Source organism: Mesocricetus auratus, unplaced genomic scaffold (genome assembly GCF_017639785.1).
Source record: "Mesocricetus auratus isolate SY011 unplaced genomic scaffold, BCM_Maur_2.0 Super-Scaffold_100031, whole genome shotgun sequence".
Lineage (NCBI taxonomy): Eukaryota > Metazoa > Chordata > Mammalia > Rodentia > Cricetidae > Mesocricetus > Mesocricetus auratus.
In genome coordinates, this window is record NW_024429212.1 from 8,057,670 (window position 1) to 8,064,244 (window position 6,575).

General features: G+C 47.2%; 1 long non-coding RNA gene across 1 annotated transcript; it reads right to left on the bottom strand.

The window, feature by feature from the left end:
- Positions 1-2,351: 2,351 nt before the first annotated feature.
- Positions 2,352-5,879, bottom strand: LOC121135110. Its single transcript, XR_005872293.1, has 2 exons — positions 5,318-5,879; positions 2,352-4,121 (listed from the first exon to the last, which is right to left on the bottom strand). It is a non-coding gene; the product is annotated as an uncharacterized LOC121135110 (long non-coding RNA).
- Between the last annotated feature and the right edge of the window lie 696 nt (positions 5,880-6,575).

A 6,575-nucleotide genomic window follows, 5' to 3' on the forward strand; every position in this document is an offset into this window, starting at 1 on the left:
ATCCTTTACTGGAGTCCACAGTGACCTCAGCAGAACAAGTCACCCAGGACACCATGTCCTTTGACAGCGTTCACCTCCCCATGTTTCCCCTTCTCCTCACCCCATCTATACAACCGCTTCCTTCCCCCAGACAGTCTCACTTCCGCTCTCTGAGGGTGGAGATGCCTCTGCTAGCCCTTGGGACTAGTTCTTCTTCCAAGTGGGTTGGACGACAAACAAAGCTGCTCACTTTCCCATCATGCTTCAGCATCTAGGAAGAGGTCAACACTGGGAAATTTAGAATGCCATTAGGCCAGCAACACCAGTTTGTGGTTCTTTTAAAAAAGACATATGAATTCCAGTCTTTTCCCTGTTAACCGTTAGGATTTCTGGGGACCGACTGTCCCTCAGCTTCATGCCATGTCACAGGTCACAGACATGCTGTGTCCGGGGCATATGGGAACAGAAGCATCTGTGTCGAGAAGTTCAGCATGAAATTCAAACTCAGCATTATGTAGTGGAATAACTCTTGCCCCACATTTGGTTCTAAAATATTTCAGCCATGTGAACCGCAGAGCTCGAGTTGACTCCTGAACAGACCACACTGACATTCTACAACAAGACCAGACAGTACATGCTTGGTCATCTATCTTTCAGTGTGGAGCTCTCTGTCTGCTCGTGTCTCTCAAGTTTCCATGCGCTTTCCCTCAACACTTCCACTGAGCCATGTCTACATCCTCAGCCCTCCCGTTTCTATCAGGTCCGAGGCGTGTGGTGACCCTTTTCTTCCATTCCTGGCTTTTCTCGTTTGCTCTTCAGGAAGCGTGTGGACATCTTTGACTCCTCAGCAACTATCGGCACATCCATCAAGGTCTGGACCCCTCCGCCGTTGGCATGTTGGCGATGTCTTCTCAGAGCTGTTCCTTCCTTGCAATTTGAATCTATTTAGAATCTCACAGCTGCAAGCTTTAGGGCAAGCCATCTCTTCCCATTAATTTGGGAGTGCAGAGAGTTGGAGAGATGGTCCAGCCATTGAAGGCTAGCCTCACAACTGCAAAGACAAGAGAATCAGAAGGCCTGAGTTGGGCTCCTAACACCCACATTGGTTGGCTCACAACTGTCTGTGACTTCAGGAGATTTAACTCCCTCCTCTGGCACCAGCATACATCACACACACACACACACACACACACACACACACACACACACACACACGAAATCTAAAACAAACTTGGAAGGTAGACTGGGTAGGTTTGGAATCCCTTGTCTTTTGATGAGGAAGGATGCAAATCACCTGTTCTGGAATGTGTCTTCTGTATGTAGGAAGCTGGAGCAATGACAGTGTTGCCTGGGGGTAGGAAGATGGGTTGAAAATGTGATAATAGACCCAGGGAATACATGGAACCCAGGGTTGGTGGTGGTGGGCTGTTTAGAAACTTACCTGTCATGGTTCAGAGGCTTGCCCAGAAGGGCTGTGCAAAAGACACTGCACTTTCCAAAGGTTGAACACCTGTAGGCTGTTGCAAAATATTATTTTATGGTGTGTTGCATGTGTTTATGCTCTGGAACATTTTTAATGATGTAAATATGTGTTGCTTTTGTTTATGCTGCATTTGTTTAATTCTGTAAAGCTGTGATTCTTTGCCTGTCTAAAACATCTAATAGTCTAATGAAGAGCTGATCAGTCAATAACGAGGCAGCAGAAAGGATAGGCAGGGCTGGCAGGCAGAGAGTATAGATAGAAGGAGGAATCTGGAAAGAAAGAGGAGCAAGAGAGAGGAAGAAGCAGGAGAAAAAGGAGAGGAGGACATCAGGGGCCAACCACCCAGCTACCCAGCCAGCCATAGAGTAAGAGTGAAGGTACGCTATATAGAAGTAACAAGAAAAAAGCCCAGAGGTAAAAGGTAGTTGGGATAATTTATGAAAAGCTTGGTTAGAATGGGCATTAGAAATAAGAAATAATAAGTCTCTGTGTGTGTGTTTTATATGGGAGCTGGGTGGCACCCCACCCCCAAAAGCCAAAAGAGTAAAATACAACCAAAATCAGTGGGCTACTTTCAGATAACTTGGCTTAGTGGAGAAAGGGATGGAGAGTGAACACTGAGAGCCTCTGGGCAACTCCTACCATGCTCATGCAGTAAAATGGCAAGATTTGAATTTTAGTTATGCATGTGTGTGCACTCGTGTGCACATGTGTGCCGGTGTCCTGCAGAGGCCAGAGGTGCTGAATGTCCTTTGGAACTGTCGTCATAGGCAGTGTGAGCTACCTGGTATGAGTGCTGGCAACTGAGTTCAGGTCCTCTCTAAGAGCAGTGCATATTTTCAACTGCCGAGACATCTCTCCAGTCCCCGCTCTAAAAATTTAAAGATGCCACAGTCCATATGTCCTTTTATTAGTGTTTTGATACAAGCATTAGTGGTTTTGACAACCTTCTGCAAGGTAGGTAGCCTTGAACATTGGCTACCACTGGCCTCAGTCATGCTACAACACTGTTTTCAAGGAAGTAGGACGATTTCCATTCTTGTATGAGTGGGGTAGGGAGACACAAATTAATACAGAGATTTCACTCCCAAGCAAACAAAACCAAATCAGCAGCAGCAGCAACAACAACAACAACATAAAACCAACAAAAACTCCCTTCTTGGTTCCAAATTTTAAATGATTTAGCAGAAACTAATCTAGAACCATTGCAAGTCTCTTGGTTGTTTTCCCCCAGGAACTGACAAAATCAAGCCCAGCCAACATTGTCGCATTCCTGAGTTAAGTCTTGGCTGAGAGATTGGATGGTGACTTAGTATCTTCTCTCGTTGCTGTGATAAAATAACCTGACAAAAATGTAAAGGAAAGGGGGCTTGCTTCGGCTCACAGCTCAAGGATACTGTCCATCGTAGTGAGATGCCAAGACAGCAGGAGCTTGAAGCAGTTGGTTACACAGTGTCCATAGTCGGAAAGGAGAAAGGGATCTATGTTGCTGTTCTCAGATCACCCTCTTCATCCACAGTGGGAGAGCCCAGCCAGGGAATGGCCCCACCCACAGTGGACGAGTCTTCTCACCCAATCACTATGATCTCCACAGCCGTGCCCAGGGGCCCACACCCCACCTGATTCCAGGTTCTGTTGAGTTGACAATTACCACCACCGCGGTCACTTTGCCTCTCGGTGCTGCTTTTCTCTTGGTGACTAGGTCCATGCAGCTTCAGCATCAGATGTGCCTGCAGGGAGAGGTCCTGGAGCCTTCAGTGGAGATCTAGACAGTTGGTAGGAAGATGTATTGTGTTCCTTGGGTGAAGGGCTGGGGGACGTCGAGGTGTCCCAGGCCACTTAATAATGACATGTGACTTTCCCTTGGTAGGGACCCCAGCCTGACCCCAGCTGTTTCCCCACTTGTTAACCACAGGGTGCAAACACTCTCTCCACCATGGCCTTCCCCTCTTGCCACACTAAGCCCCGGGCAGGCTCATGTTCGCAGGAGCAAGTCATTATCCAAATTAATTAGCTGATTTTCCTTTTGTATAAACATCCATGCTCAAGGCTAATTGCTCATTTAATTAAAACCTTCAGCTCTAATCAGGATCGCCTTTTATGTAATTCACACACATTTAAGGTACCAACTGCTGCTACTGCTGTGTGCTATAAAAGGAGACAGAGCCACAAAATGCCCAAAGGATAAGAGAATTATGGAGAACAGCGCGGGAGAATGAGCGCCAGCAGTTTTCCCCATGAGTTGGGTTGGCTTTGGAATATTTCCTACGGGAGAGGAACTTAGGCACTTTTTAGTTGGTATCACTATCACCTTTTCCTTATTTTAATTGCAATGTTCCACATGCTGGTTTCCACCGATTTGCAAACATGTTTTTGAGAGGGCACCGTTTGATTGTTCACCATCCCGTCAGCACTATGCATGAGACTTCTTTTTAATGTCCTATATTCCGAGAGCGTTGGGAATTTAAAGGGGTCTTAGCATGAGGCTCACTAGCAGGGTCAACCACAGATGGGTTTGGGGTGGGCTGAGGTGGGAGCTGTGGACCAGAATGTAGACCAGAAGCATCTTAGAACTTGACTTTCCTTAGTGATTGATGGCTTTGCCTCCTCTCAGAATATCTGTTATCCAAGTTTGTAGGTGATGCAAACATATGTTGACCTGGGCCACAGAAAGCAAGGGAATTTGGTATCTTATATAAGAGCAAATTTATGGTTTAAGCTACATTCATGCACGTTATAGACTTGGGGACCAAATCATGTCATCAAGATGAGGTTTTATGACCTTCCTGGTGTCAGTCTTGGCATCGCCTCAGACTTCCTTGAGGGAAAGAAAGTTCTACTCACACTCACCTGTCTCAGAGAAGAAAGACCCACTGCAGATGTCAGTGAAAGGTCTCCTTCATCCTTTGAGGACCTGTGCACCTGTAACTCAGTTGCCGTGGTTGGGAGGGTTTCATGTGCTCAATGGGGAAGGAGTGACAACTTCACCCCGTGACCAAGGCACAGCTCATCTCTGCTGGCGATTACATGAGTTGAGGTGGGAGAAAGGGGGGTGTCATCCAGGAAAGGCTTGTGACATTGGGTGGATGTGGAATGAGAACATGACAGGCATTTACCTGGAGACTGGATCAGGTTATGTGGTCATCGTAAAGCAGGGGCTATGACTGATGGTCACCACTGAGGAATCTTGCACAGGTTTCTTGTATTTAGTATGGTGACAAATGGGACCTGGAACACAGCCTATCTATATGGGGTTCCACCTAGTCCTCCTCAAGCCTCCACTGATCTATTGTAAAGTGATGGAACTCTGTCTTCTCCTAACCTCTGTCCCACTTTCAGAGGCTTTTGCGTCTCTGTGGTCCACTATCTGTTCATACTTGTGCTCCTGGGAAGTCGATGATGTGACGTGCATCCAGTGGAAATTTCTCAAGCACCCTCACTGTGGTGTAACTGGAATACTTGGGGACACAGCTGTCCTGCAGAGGGTCGGCTCAGACACCTACACGCATTAGGCAACAGACAGCCACTGGTAAGGGCGTGCGGGATGATTTCATTCCTCACTACCCCCCAACTCCCCGGGCCGTCCAACACTTCATCTGTCTGGTAAGCCCTCAGCTGATTTCTCTTCTGCCAATCCCTTTCCTTGTGGAGTTCTCAGCAATGCTGTGAGCTACCGGCTGGTACTTCAGGTGATGGATTGGGAATAGCAGAAAAGAAAGCAGCCTGTTGTCAAAGCAAAGTCATTATTAACGCTTGACAGTCTTCCTGTCTGCATCCCAGCTGTTCAGCATAGAGTTGTGAGGATGTGACTATATTTGCATGGTGCCTGGGGAGGCCGTGTGGGCTGTTACTTACCCCTCCCGAGAGGATGGACAGCTTGACTCGGAAAGCCATTCCTCTTGCTGGGCCCAAGGAGGTGAGGAGGGAGACAAGGCAGGAGAAAGTTCTCTGCACTAGTCTCTTTGCTTGTAATTGTGACAAAACATCTGCAAGAAGCTGATGGGGAAAGTCCTGTGTATATGTCAATAAAGCACTGTTGGCCAATAGGGAAGCAAGATAGGTGGGACTAGGAGTCTAGGAGGATTTTGGGAAATGTAGTGAACTGAGCCATCGCCATCTGATCCCCGGAAAGAGGGGACGCAAGTCTGTACTAGTGATTATGGGTCAATAATTAAGTCAGAGCTAGCCAATGAGAAACAATAACAAATGGCCAACAGCTTATAATTAATACAGTGTCCTGTGTGTTATTTGGGGACTAAACTGACAACGGAACCTAGGCAGGAATCCCGCAACAAGAAGCTGCTCAGGGGCCAGGGGCGGGGAGGCTTTATTTCAGAAGTCATGGTGGTGTTTGTGACAGTACTTATGGTGCGGAGAGTGGCTTGTGGCTGTGGCAATAAGACTGTGAGGCTGCTTGATCTCATCTTGGTAGACCAGAAATCTGAAAGCTTGGGCCTGAAGTACGGTTAGTTATATAACCCAAGGCCCATTTCCAGCGTTCTTCCACGTCCGTGTGTCACCCCCTAAAGCAGTGGTTCTCAACCCTCCTAATGCTGTGACCCTTCAATACAGTTCCTCATGTGTGGTGACCCCAACCATGAAATTATTTTCTTTGCTACTTCATAACTGCAATTTTGCTACTGTTATGAATTGCAATATAAATATCTGGACTTTCCGATGGCCTTAGGAGGTCTCCATGAAAAGGTCATTTGACCACACCCCCTCCCCCACCCCAAAGGGGTTGTGTCCCTCAGGTTGAGAACCGCTGCTCTAAAGGTTTCACAATGTCCCCAAACAGCACCTCTGGCTGGGGAGTGAATGTTCAAAGACCAGACCCTGTGGAGACATTTCACACGCAACACTGTAACAGGTTTGTTTCTTAGAAATTCACAATGGGCCGGACATTGGTGGCACATGCCTTTAATCCCAGCACTCCGGAGGCAGAGGCAGGCGGATCTCTGTGAGTTCAAGACCAGCCTGGTCTACCGAGCGAGTTCCAGGACAGCCTCCAAAACAATACAGAGAAACCCTGACTCGAAAAACAAAACAAAACAAACAAACAAACAAAAACAAAAACAAAAAAAAGAGAAATTCACAATGGTTCTGGGCCCAC